Source organism: Symphalangus syndactylus, chromosome 14 (genome assembly GCF_028878055.3).
Source record: "Symphalangus syndactylus isolate Jambi chromosome 14, NHGRI_mSymSyn1-v2.1_pri, whole genome shotgun sequence".
NCBI lineage: Eukaryota > Metazoa > Chordata > Mammalia > Primates > Hylobatidae > Symphalangus > Symphalangus syndactylus.
The window spans coordinates 74,332,679-74,346,397 of NC_072436.2; the positions used below are offsets into that span (position 1 = coordinate 74,332,679).

At 43.1% G+C, this 13,719-nt stretch overlaps 1 long non-coding RNA gene across 1 annotated transcript in view; it reads right to left on the minus strand.

Annotated features, from left to right (window-relative positions):
* LOC134732480 (uncharacterized) overlaps positions 1 to 10,174 on the minus strand; it is a 73,921-nt gene extending 63,747 nt beyond the window's left edge. The window contains exons 1-3 of the long non-coding RNA XR_010115700.1: positions 10,021 to 10,174; positions 9,348 to 9,618; positions 5,647 to 5,718 (exon numbers count right to left, since the gene is read on the minus strand). This is a non-coding gene — a long non-coding RNA (uncharacterized lncRNA). The remainder of the gene's footprint in view (positions 1 to 5,646; positions 5,719 to 9,347; positions 9,619 to 10,020) is intronic.
* Between the last annotated feature and the right edge of the window lie 3,545 nt (positions 10,175 to 13,719).

Genomic DNA, 13,719 nt, shown 5'->3' on the forward strand with positions numbered 1-13,719 from the left:
GGCAAATAACCGTGCTCGCCTCTTTTTAATGACCACAGGAGAGAATGCAAAGCACAATTTGAACAACCAACCAACCCATCAAGCATCTGAAACATGCCCTTGATTTTGGGAGCCAGAAGAGCCCTGGACTGTTTTAGCTGTGTGGCCTCAGGGAAGCCACTCAACCCCTCTAGGCCTCAGTTCCTTCATTGAGATGATTCAGATAATAATAATGAACTGAATTTCATAAGATTATTGTGATATTCAAGTGGAGCGATTAGCTATCCTAATATTTCTAAAAAGTCAAAAGATACAGGCAGCCATTTAGAATTATTACCTTACTATCCTTTCCTAGTCCAGGCTTCTTTTGACATTGCATTAACTTTCCAGCCTGGAGCACTAAGATAGTCCAGCATGAGAGGATACAGAACAGTGATGCAGCCTTCCAGAATTTTGTACTGATGTCTGTTGCCTTCAAATCCCAGAGCTGCTGAAGCCAGCCATCAGCATGCTGTGGGCTAGGCCAGGATGTCTACCTGGTAGAGCTGTTTGTCCCAGAATGTGGATAAGTATTTGGCACACTTAAGATACATTTTTAGAATCTTTAGAAGCCAGATGTAATCACAGCCCCAAAGAGAAGCCTCACCTATAAATCTCTATTCCAGGACCTTTAAAAATATCGACCCAAGTTCTGAGAGTGTGTAATAGCTTGGACCTTCTTTCAACCCAGGGCTGGCTGTATGGCTTTTCTGGGATAAAGAAGGCAGGGCAAAGGAAGATTAGTCACTGCCACAAATTCTTGCTCTCAGGGAAGATGCTGGGGAACACTCTCACTGTCGATGGCCCCTGAATCTGTGGAGATTGTTCCTGCGCTGTTGGCCGCTCTCCCGTTAGAGGAAGCTGCAGATACTCCCTCCACGTGCCTCCTCCACGTCTTCAACCGAGCCCTTCTAGCTAGTCCTGGGCACCCAGCATTTCTGCTTCATCTGCACTCCACCGTAGATGGATCTTTCTGCTCAGACAGCTCCGTGCACCTGAGAGCTTGGAAACAGTCACTTATCACCAGAGATACAGCTGGCTTTGTCATGTGCTGAATCCAGGAGCTCAGAGGAGAGAAGCACCTGCTGGCATTTTGCTCCATCACTACTTGAGGGCCTTGCCTGCTTGGCCTATAGGCCTGTGCCAGGAATATCTCCCCTTCACTCATCTGCAGGGCCACACCCATGGTGGGTCTCCAGCCCTTGGCTGTGCAAAGACCATCGCATGGCCTTCCAGGGAGAGCTGTTTCCACTACAGGTTGGCAAACACCACTGTGTATCATAACTCAGCTTATATCAGGTTTTGATGGCCTCTTCCAGGGTTTTCTTCCATCCCCAGGGACCAAGCTCAAGCCCCTGTTTCTAGAGAAAATCAGTGCCTTCTGTCTGCTTCTCCAATCTGGATGAAGTTTTAAAGTCGTTGCCATATAGATTTTCCAAGAATCTAGTCTGATTGGGTTGGTTCACCAAATAGAAATTCTTTTCAATGCGTGAAACACTCATCAAATATCTGTGATCATGAAAACCCACAAGGGTTGATAGCGATGCTAGGCTCTGTCCAGCACCCACCCATCCCACCAGGCCCCCTACTAAAGCCGCTTAATCCACACATGCAGGCTCAGCTTCATGGAACCCAAAGGAACAATTCTGATTTTGGAAAAGTAGACTTTAAGCAATTTTAACTTCAGATTTTGATTACTTGCAATCACTTGCTGCTTCTGTGGCCCCCAAATTTTGTTCCTGTTTTGCCAAGGGAGGACATTTTTCTTGTTTCTGAGACCCAGCCTTTTCTTCTGCTGTAAACCAGGTAACAGCCTCTGTCTTGATCCTTACACCCAAGCCTCAGCCTAAAACCTGAGTTGTTCCCAGGCCCTCTAGGGCTGCCCTCCTGCCCTCCTCTGTGGGCTTCTCTTCTTCCTCTCAGGAAAGGTCCTGCTCCTGACCTGGTCTACAGCTGGGGCCTGAGTTGCTAACAGACTTCCCTGGATTGTGGGGCCTCCTCCACCTGACATCTTGCCATAACTGTTACCTCTGTTACCTTGTTCTTCTGATGCCATATTTTACCCACCAACCTGTACTTCCTAGCACCTGGTCCCTCCTGGTAGGAAAGCCAAAGTTCATTCCTGGCATGTTGCAGGCTGGCTGTCAGGTTGCTGTAAGTTGGGTTACACCCCACCATATCATGCACGTGACAGCAGATTATAGGTGATACGGTTTGGCTGTGCCTCCACCCAAATCTCCTCTTGAATTGTAGTTCCCATAAACTCGATGTGTCATGAGAGGGACCTTGTGGGGGGTAATTGAGTCATGGGGGCAGTTACACTTATGCTGTTCTCCTGACAGTGAGCGAGTTCCCCTGAGACGATGGTTATAAGGGGCTTTTCCCCTTTGCTCAGCACTTGTCTCTCCTGTCACCACGTGAAGAACATGTTTCCTTCCCCTTCCACCATGATTTTAAGTTTTCTGAAGCCTCCCCAATCATGCAGAGCTGTGAGTCAATTAAACCTCTTTTTTTTTTTTTTTAATAAATAACAAGTCTTGGGTATTTATTCATAGCAGCATGAGAGCAGACTAATAAAATAAGCTTCAGTGGGTATCTCCTGAGTAATCATACACAGAGCTGCATTTGAAGACATTTGTTGTGGCACAAAGTAGGCACTGAAGAGGTGTTGGTGGAATAAATTAATGAATGGAGCTTGTCTGCCCATCTGAAGCTCATAATCACATAAGGAAGAAAGTGCAGATACTACTTTGTGTCCCCAAAAAACTTTTTTAACTTGCATTACACAGAATAAGATGGCCTGGAATACGTACAGGGATTGCACTGCTCAGGCCCTGTCACGGACAATTGTATGTCAACTCATCAGGATTAAAGTATGCCCAAATAGCTGGTAAAACATTATTTCTGGGTGTGTCTGTAGGGTCTTCCCAGAAGAGATTAGCATTTGAATTGGATAGACTGAGTAAAGAAGGTCTGCCCTCACCAGTGTGGGCCTGGAGTGAACAAAAAGATAGAAGAAGGGTGAACATGCTCTCTTTCTCTCTCTTCTTGAGCTGGGACATACATCTGCTCTTGACCTCAGACATCAGAGCTCCTGGTTCTCAGGCCTTTGGTTTTGGAGTGGGAGTTACATTATCAGCCACCCTGGTTCTTGGGCATTCAGGCTCAGACTGAATTATGCCACTGGCTGTCCTGGGTCTCCAGTCTTCAGAGAGCAGACTGTGCAACTTTGCAGCCTCCATAATTGCCTGAGCCAATTCCTATAACAAATATCCTTTTATATGTCTCTCTGTCTATCCTATTGGTTCTCTCTCTCTCTGGAGAACCCTGACTAACACAGGGTCCCCAGTCAGCCTCTGGATCGCAGGCCTCCTTGAGGACAGCCCACCCAGCAGGCAAAGCCAAATTCCTTCTGGCAATGAACTCAAGGACCTCAAGGTGAGGGCAAAAATAAGTACACAGGGAGATGGGAGGAATAGAGACAAAAATCAACCCAAAGACCTGGTATGTAGGCTTGGAAGGAGGAAAAGCGAGAGACCGTTTTTCTTAAGAAAACGAAAACAGAAAAAAATTAACTAGAGAAAAGTAACCCAGCCAGTCCCTACCCCACTGGTGTCAGAAAGCTCCTCTTCCAGCTGTTCTCACTCTTTCTGCTGTTTCTACACCATCGAGTTGCAGAATGATGAGAATATGGCTGAGGCAAGACAGAGCAAGCAGAGAGATTTCGGGTATGTATCCAGGAGCTTCCCAGACCAGGGGAAGGAAGCTCCAGAGAAATCTAATGCTGCCAGATGACGTCAGGTTAACCCTGGTGGTAAGCAGGTTTACGAGAGAAGAGGATGCCAAGGGTTTCTCTGCTTTTAATCCTAGTCTGAGGAAAGGGTACACAGCAGAGGGAAGGGAAGCTGGGTTCTTTCCACTCTCTGGCCACACACACACAAAAAAATCTATTTAGGCATTCTAAGTGAGCCATTGGTCAAGAAGCAGGGAACAGCCAAAGTGTAATAAGATGGGGCTCCTGTCCCCTTATTGTCTATGCCCAGGTCCTGAGAGGTTCCCCCATAGCATAGAGTTTCCAGATAGAAAGCTGAAACTGGATCCCTTCCTTTCACCTTATACAAAAATTAATTCAAGATGGATTAAAGACTTAAACGTTAGACCTAAAACCATAAAAAACCCTAGAAGAAAACCTAGACAATACCATTCAGGACATAGGCATGGGCAAGGACTTCATGACTAAAACACCAACAGCAATGGCAACAAAAACCAAAATAGACAAATGGGGTCTAATTAAACTAAAGAGCTTCTGCACGGCAAAAGAAACTACCATCAGAGTGAACAGGCAACCTACAAAATGGGAGAAAAGTTTTGCAATCTACCCATCTGACAAAGGGCTAATATCCAGAATCTACAAAGAACTCATACAAATTTACAAGAAAAAAACAACCCCATCAAAAAGTGGGCAAAGGATATGAACAGACACTTCTCAAAAGAAGACATTTATGCAGCCAACAGACACATGAAAAAATGCTCATCATCACTGGCCTTCAGAGAAATGCAAATCAAAACCACAATGAGATATCATCTCACGCCAGTTAGAATGGCAATCATTAAAAAGTCAGGAAACAACAGATGCTGGAGAGGATGTGGAGAAATAGGAATGCTTTTACACTGTTGGTGGGAGTGTAAATTGGTTCAACCATTGTGGAAGACAGCGTGGCGATTCCTCAAGGATCTAGAACTAGAATTACCATTTGACCCGGCAATCCCATTACTGCATATACACCCAAAGGATTATAAATCATGCTACTATAAAGACACACGCACATGTATGTTTACTGTGGCACTATTCACAATAGCAAAGACTTGGAACCAACCCAAATGTCCATCAATGATAGACTGGATTAAGAAAATGTGGCACATATACACCATGGAATACTATGCAGCCATTAAAAAGGGTGAGTTCATGTCCTTTTCAGGGACATGGATGAACCTGGAAACCGTCATTCTCAGCAAACTATCACAAGGACAGAAAACCAAACACTGCATGTTCTCACTCATAGGTGGGAATTGAACAATGAGAACACTTGGACACAGGGCGGGTAACATCACACACCGGGGCCTGTCAGGAGGTGGGGAGCTGGGGGAGGGATAGCATTAGGAGAAATACCTAATGTAAATGATGAGTTGATGGGTGCAGCAAACCAACATGGCACATGTATACCTATGTATCAAACCTGCACATTGTGCATATGTACCCTAGAACTTAAAGTATATATATATATAAAAAAAGTGGGAGCAAAAGGGAGGCTATCTAGTCTAATCAGGAGTCTAGCTGAGCTTTTCTTATAAGAAGCAACCTGATAAGATCCGGTGATACAAAACAAGGGACTGGCATATGCAGAGGTTTAAGGAATGAAACCATTCTGGAAAAAAAAAAAAAAAAAGAGAATATAGGACACTTAGTTAAGTTTGAATGTCAGATCAATAAGGCATAATTTTAAAGTATAAGTATGTCCCATGCAATATTTGGGTCTTATTGATCCTTTAAAAAATTATGTTGTTGATCTGAAATTCAAATTTCACTGGGCTTCCTATATTTTTATGTGCTAAACCTGGCATACTTACCCACAAGCTGACTGTTCATCCAGCTCCAAAGGCATTTGAGGATGTGACCAACACAGGAAAGAGGACCCTGGCCTGTGAAGGGGAGTGAAATCAGGAAAGTTTCTGCTTCTGAGGTCACATTTGCTGAATTCACTCCTCTCTCCATTCCTTTAGCCCACCCCTCACCAGTCCTTACTCCCTCATTTATATTCCCCCATCCTTGACCACTCCTCCCATAAGAAGCTGTACTACCTGAGCTCCCTTAGGGTTAGATGCTGAATTGTAAGTTTCTCCAATGATGTCATATGTGCATATTTTGATCTTTTCTGTTTCCAAAGACAAGGACTCTTCCTTCTGCCTCTTCTTCTTTCTACATCCTCCAAGCTTTCCTTCCACACATTCACCCCACAGCACAAAGGTTAGGTACATTGTGAGAGTTGAACTATAAACTCAGGAGTGTACAAAAATAAAGGAGCCTTAGAAATCACCAAGGCTCATCTCCCTCCCTGCATTTGCTAATAGGGAGATGATTGACACCCTAAAAGCTGAAGGGACTTACCCAGGAGCAAAGCTTGCACGTGGAGAAGACAGCACACAGTTCTGATTTCCTGGCTTCACTCCAGGAGTCTTTCTGTTATTATTAGTGCCTTGCACAATACCCAGCAAATACAGTTGTTCTCAGTAAATATTTAACTGAACTAATAAATGAATAAATAAATAAACAAATGAAATCAGTGCCTTATGACTTGACTTGCTAATTGTATGATGGTTTCTCCTTCTGGATAAACTTCTTGGCCCCTGCAATGGTAAATGAAGGCAAGGAAATCCAGCCGTCTTTCCAGAAGAGATGTTCCTGTGTCATACAGAATGTGTGGCAGGAATGCCATTTTCCTTCCACAGGGCAAAACTACGTAAGTCTAGGCTGAGTTGGGCAACAACAAAAAGCAACCTCACTGGGCAAAAAGCTACCCGAAATTGCTGCATGTATAACTACAAAAACTCAAAGAAAAAAATCGTTTAAAACATTTTAGTTGGCTATGTGACCTTTAACGATGTCACGTAACTGAACATTTGTAAAAACATTAAAAAAATAGTGACCAGGAAAATGAATATGATTTCACTGTTCCAGTTACCTTCTCCTAGCAGATACTCAGTAAGTGTCCATTTGCTTTTTTTCTTTTCTCAAGGAGTATCCCACCTTCTTAGCCAACAGTGCTTTAAAGAGGCATTCTTTCTGTGTTTTAGTAGGACATTGGTTCTCAAAGCATGGCCCCTGTCAGCAGCAGCAGAAAGATCACCTGGGAACTTGCTAGAAATGCAAATTCCTGGGCCCTACCTCTGACCTACTGAATGAAAAACTCTGGAGATTAGACTCAGTAATCTGGGTTTTAACAAGCCAGTCAAGTGGTTCTGATGCATGTTCAGGTTTGTGAACCACTGTGCTGGGCTGATGTTTCCAAAAGTCTAGTTCAGATACCACATGCATCAAAACCATTCCTGGTTCTTATTAAAATTGCAGACTTCTAGGCCCTACTCCAGACTTGCTCAGTCAAAACCTATTCTGAATCACCTTTATAAAGTGCAACACAGGCAATTCTGATGCACTTTTAGGTTGAGAACTACTTGACAAATTGGTGTCAAAATAGCAGGTGATGGCACTTGAGCATTTGTGGAGGTCAGGTCAGAATCCCTGTTTCCTTTTCTTTGTGACCCTGGAGAGCTGGCAGGGGGGATAGTTGCATAAGCCATGGCAGTTGGCTCTAGAGGAGTGGCCTCTAATGGCTTTGTGGTTGCCTTCTCACCTTGGGAGAAGCATGTTTGTTGGTGATCAGTGGGAACAAGCCACACCACTCAACCTGCTCTCTCAACCCATCACGGCTCAGACCGTCATTTCCTAATGGCAAAACCCCACCTTGGTCTGATAGATTAGTGATGTTTTGTTTTGTTTTTTTTTTTTAAATACACAAACACGAAGTCAAAACAGTCCTAAAAAACATTTCTCTTGCTTATGAATCCTCATCTTATCTGGTGAGAGATGGTTAAAGGAAGTCATGAAATACGTCTCCAGTGTTAATTCAGCAGAATTAATTTCTTTCATGGAAACTTGAATGTTGGGTGACAAGAACCTGGGCAAAATTTTTTTATCAGATTCTCTCTACTTTGGGACCTAATTGTCTTTTTACCCTTCATTTAAAAAAAATTATTTTTATTTTTTTATTTCAATAGGTTTTTGGGGAACAGGTGGTGTTTGGTTACATAAACAAGTTATTTAGTGGTGCTTTCTGAGATTTTGAAACACCCATCAGCTGAGAAGTGTACACTGTATCCAGTGTATACTCTTTTATCCCTCACCCTCCTCCTACCCTTTTCCCCAAGGCCCCAAAATCCACTGTATCATTCGTAGGCCTTTGTGCCCTCCTAGCTCAGTTCCCACTTATGAGTGAGGACACAGCGATGTTTGGTTTTCCATTCCTGAGTTACTTCACTTAGAATAATGGTCTTCAATTCTATCCAGGTTGCTGCAAATGCCATTATTTTGTTCCTTTTTATGACCGAGTAGTATTCCATGGTGTGTGTGTGTATGTGTGTGTGTATATATAAATATATATATATATATATATATATATATATCACAATTTCTTTATCCACTCTTTGATTGATGGGCATTTGGGCTGGTTCCATATTTTTGCAATTGCGAATTGTGCTGCTATAAACTGTGTGTGCCAGTATCTTTTTCATATAATGATGTCTTTTCCTTCTCATTTGGGTAGACTATGTCAGAGGAAAGACCTGGGACTCAAGGGCTGCTGTTTGGATTCTTTTGTCCCGGAGGTGCTCCCTTGATGTGGTGCTCTCTCTTTTCCCCTAGGGATGGGGCTTCCTGAGAGCAAAACTGCTGTGATTGTCATTTCTCTTTTGGATCTAGCCACCCAGCGGAGCTACCAGGCTCTGGGCTAGTACTGGGATGTGTCTGCAAAGAGTTCTGTGCTGTGATCTGTCTTTAGGTCTCTCAGCTGTGGATACCAGCACCCACTCTGGTGGAAGTAGCTAGGGAGTGAAGTGGACTCTGTGAGGGTCCTTTGTTGTATTTTTGTTAGTGCTGTGGTTTTGTGTTGGTTGGCCTCCAGCCAGGAGGTGGCACTTTTAAGAGCGCTTTAGCAGTGGTCATACAGGAAGGATACAAGCTTGTCCTAGGGTCGCCTTTGGATAAGTATTCAGGTTTCTCAGGCAGTGGGCAGGGCCATAGAGCTCCCAAGAGATTATGACCTTTGTTTTGACTACCTGGTAGGGAAAGACCACCAGGTGGAGGCAGAGATAGGCATGTCTGAGCTCAGACTCTCCTCAGGCAGGGCTTGCTGTGGCTGCTGTGGGGGATGGGGGTGGTTCCTAGGCCAATGGAGTTATGTTCCCAGGGGATTATGGCTGCCTCTACTGCTCACACAGGTCACCAGGGACGTGGGAGACAGTGGGCAGCCACAGGCCTCACCCAGCTCCCTCAAAGCCCGCAGCCCAAAAGAGGCTGGTCTCACTCCCACCATGCCTCCCCCGCCCGCCCCCCACCCCACTCTGCCAGAGCCCGCAGCCCAAAAGGCTGGTCTCAGTGCCCTGTACCCTCTGAGTTTATCTCCAAGCAGCTGGTGAGCAGGGCTGAGAACTTGCCCCAGGCTACAAGCCTCCCAGCTGGCTACAATCCTCCCAACTGAGAAAGCAAACAGACTCACAGTTCCTCAGCTGTCCCACAGAGCCTGCAGTGACAAACCACTTCCTCCAAAGGTTCTGTGGATTCTCTTGGCTTTCTTGGTATGTTCCTGTGGTAGTTCTTGGAGAAAAAGTTCCAATTGTGGGTCTCCACACTCTGCTCTGTCCCTTCGAGTGGAAGCTACAGGTTATCTGCCTCCTATCCGCCATTTTTTCACTTCCTTTTTTTCCCCCTTTAAATTGTTCATCTTCTTGAGGGTAATGAGTAAGGTCGTGGCAACTTAGATAAGGTTCCTAAACCCAATGACATAAATGCAAATTTCTAATTTATGACATAAATGCAAATCTAGCTTGAGCAAAAGTCTATTCCAGGCTAAATGTGAAGCAACTAAAAGCTTTTTAAGCCTTTCTATAAAGGAACTTTACAATAAAAATATTTTTCCAAGGGTACCTTGAAGAACTAATATGGATATTTGAAGTAGATTTCTTATTCATTTCTCTTAAATGTATTTGAAATTTATAAGAACAACCATGTGTCCATTCCAATTAACTACAGATGTGACTAAAGTTTATTAATGACCAAGAGACCCCTAACCATCCAACATGTGGTGATAATAATCAAAAAGACAAGCTTTTCTTAAGTCAAAACACCCAAACAAATAAAACAAAAAAAAAGGAAAAAAACCAAAAACTTACTTTAGAGGTTCAACTCATACAGACGATATCACAGAAAGAGTTATGAAACACTGACTCCTGCAAGAACAGAAGGGGTTCTTTATTGCTTTTTACATAATTTCCTTTTGTAGATGGCATTCTGAGTAGTAACAAGCAACCAGGCTTCAATGCCATCTTCCTGTTGGAGCCTACATTCAGCTCTTACCCTGTAAAATAAAATGATAAAAATGAGGGATTTAGGCATGCCATAATGTACTCACACAGACTCAGAAGTCAATACCTACTTGACATTATCCTCCTGGAAAGCACAGCATCTGCAACTTACTTGAATTTGGTTTTTAGAAGTCTGTGGAGGGGTTGCATTTGTAGATGAAAATGCAGGATGAAAACTGTATCACCCTTGGAAGACTTGAAGCTCTTACAGTTCTCTGAAGTAAGTCTATCGTGATTAGTAATTACTTTGGGAATACGGAGTGTCAGCTGCACTGGTATCAGTAATAGCAGTAGCAGTAATAATAGTCACCTTGCTTAAGCATTCATTGACCAGCCTTGATGCTAAATGCAGAAGATTGGTCATATCATTTCACCCTCAGGACAATTCTTAATGTAGGTATTACTACTTTATAGGAAGTGTAAAAGTCTCAAGAAAAATGGATAACCTGCTCAGGTTCACATAGGGATAGACCTGGGCTTGGGGTCCTAGTACTCTATTGACTGTTCTTTGATTAATTACACCTCCTCCATGTTTTTGGACTATCTGATTCTGTAACCTGATAAAGGATTTAGTAATGCAGTTTTCAAGTCAATACTCTGCTGAATCCAAAGTTAGGACTCATTCATTTATTCATCCACTGGACCCATTCATGTTGCCTTGACACCTTGGCTCACAGTGAGCTTGAAGTCACTCACAGGTTTCCATCACGATTTGATGTCCAAATCTGTACAATTGTTGCTGCCAATTGCTGGTTTGGGGGTTTTCAATTACATGAGGCATAATTGAGTAACTACATCAAAGATTTCTTACTTAAATATAAAACTTCAGGATAAAAATATTACTAAGCAGCCACTAGGTGCCCAATTTCTTATTGAGGAGGCCACAGAATAAAAACTCTTCTCATTCAGAGAAGAAAAAGTGTAAATGCTCATGAAAATCAAAATAATCTTTAAGCTCTATTTCTTCAGTTATTCTTTCCTGCATTTAACCCAAATAACTGTGACAAGTTCCAACCCAAATAACTGTGACAAGTTTTCCCCCTCTTTACCAACCTCCTACATGGTAAAATTACTTAACACAGTCTTATTTTAGTGGAAGTAACAGGGTTATGTCTTGCAAGAACATAGAATGCATTTCATATTTTTTGAGTGGAAAACTAACTGCTAAACCCAAACTGGTCTGGACTTTTATAACAGGGCCCCAAAATAATGTGGGAAAAGGTGCATTTGTTCCTGGTTTTCTTGCATCCCACATGCTATCAATAGGTTTTTATCTGGTTTACTATGGAGGGTCCCCACGTGCTATCAATAAGTTTTTTTCTGGCTTACTATGGAGGGTCCCTACAACTTAGGTCCTGCCAACTCTATTGAAGAGGGAAAGAAGATGGATAACTTTAAAAGTTAGAAGAGCACAGGGAAATGACAAGAACAGTAATAATCTAACTCCAGGGACAGGCTTTCCTTTCTTTCTAGGAAATTAAAAAACTAGAGTAGAGAAATAATTTGTCTTGATGGACACTAAAGCCAGAGGAAAGAGAAAAGTATGCTTTTCTTCCCTCATGGTCAATGTCTCTAGGCAAAACATAGCACAGCAACAGAAGACAGAGTAAGAGTTGGCTTTTTTTCCCCACCTAATTGGTTCATAGCAGCATCTTTGCTCTTCTTCTCCCCTACCCCCACCCCCCAACTGCAGTGATCGCTCAGATGGCTGGTGCTGAATGTTGCCTGGGTGACACAGCTGCTCAACAGAAACAGAAGAAAGAGCCTCCTCCCCTGAAGCTTGTGGCCTCCTGGTCCCCACAGCCATGCCCCTACCTGCTGCTACTGACCCTCTTCACTCCCTCTACATCCCTAGTGAGTCACAAAGGGCTTGACTAGGGAGAATTTTTACAGATCTTGTCTTTTCAATTTGGAAAAAGCTCCCAAGGTGATTATGCTGTGCAGCTGTCCTCCCATTCCCATGCAAAAGCCATTGACTTAGTTTCTCCCTGCTGCCCCAATCCCCATCTCCAGAAAGGATACAATTTGCCCAAGATCACACAACTAAGTATGGGGTAGGAGGAACCCAGGACCCCTGAATCTCAGTTCTGTGCTTTTTCTGCCAAAGCATTTCTCCCATTGTAAGACAGGGGCTTTTAGTAATGCCAAATAGACAAATATTGCACGTTCTCACTCACATGTGAAAGCTAAAAAGTGGATCTCATGGAGGTAGAGAGTAAAAGGGTGGATACCAGAGGCTGGGAAGGGAAGGGTGGAGGAGGGATGAAGAGAAGTAAGTTAAGGGGTACAAAAATACATTTAGAGAAATGGAATGAGTTCTAGTATTTGACAGTACAGTAGGTAAATTAGAGCTAACAATAATTTATTTATATTTCAAAATAGCTAGAAGAGAAGATTTGTAATTCTCTCAAAGCAAAGATAAATATTTGAAATGATGGGTATACCAGTTACTGATTTGGTCATTAAACTTTGTATACAGCTATCAAAATATCACATGTATCCCACTAAATATGTACAACTATTATATTAGAACCAGGCGCAGTGGCTCATGCCTGTAATCCTGGCACTTTGGGCAGATCACTTGAGGTCAGAAGTTCGAGACCAGCCTGGCCAACATGGTGAAACCCTGTCTCTACCAAAAATATAAAAAATTAGCCAGGTGTGGTTGTGCACACCTGTAATCCCAGTTACTTGGGAGGCTGAGGCAGGAGAATTGCTTGAACCTGGGAGGCAGAGGTTGCAGTGAGCCAAGATTGCACCACTGCGCTCCAGCCTGGGCAACAGAGCAAGACTGTCTCAGAAAAAAAAAAGAGAATAGAGAGCTGTCCGCAGGGTTCTAAGAGAGGAAAACAAAGAAACAAAAAAGATTAAATATTGATTTAGCTTTCCCCTATCTCTGGGGGAAATTGCAACTTCTTATAAAGACCTTGGAATAAAGACAATTGCAGCTGCTTAAAAAAACTTGCAGAACTTGAGGACTGAAACTATGGGAAGAATGTGGTCTAAGCATCCTCCTCTGGGTGAAAAAATGCACAGAACAGAGGTCTCCTCCAGGTCCAGCCTTGAAACGTCTCACCTGGGCGACCAAAAAGTAGGGCCTCAGGATCCTGAACTTCACCCAGTCCTCCAAAAGTGTTGACCCACTTCCTGCACCCTCCCTACTGCAGTTGTGTGTGGAAGCCTTTGAAGCTGGAAAGAAATGCATTAAAATATCAGGGAGTAGAGCTAGTGATAATTTTAATGTTGCAGAATACTTCTCATATTTTCTAAATTTTTTCCATAAACTTATATTGGTTTTATAATTAGAAAAATACATAAGTACTCTTCCCAAAATGAAGGCAACGGCCCTTAGCATAGTTCTTTACAAATGGAAGTGTTCTCCAGCCTTCAGCATTTCCATGAGCTCTTCCTGCATTGGGCAATGGTTGAGTGATGGAGTGATGCCTTATCAAATCTAAAGTGAAGGAGCTGAGCTGGGCTTGGTGGTTCATGCCTGTAGTCCCAGCT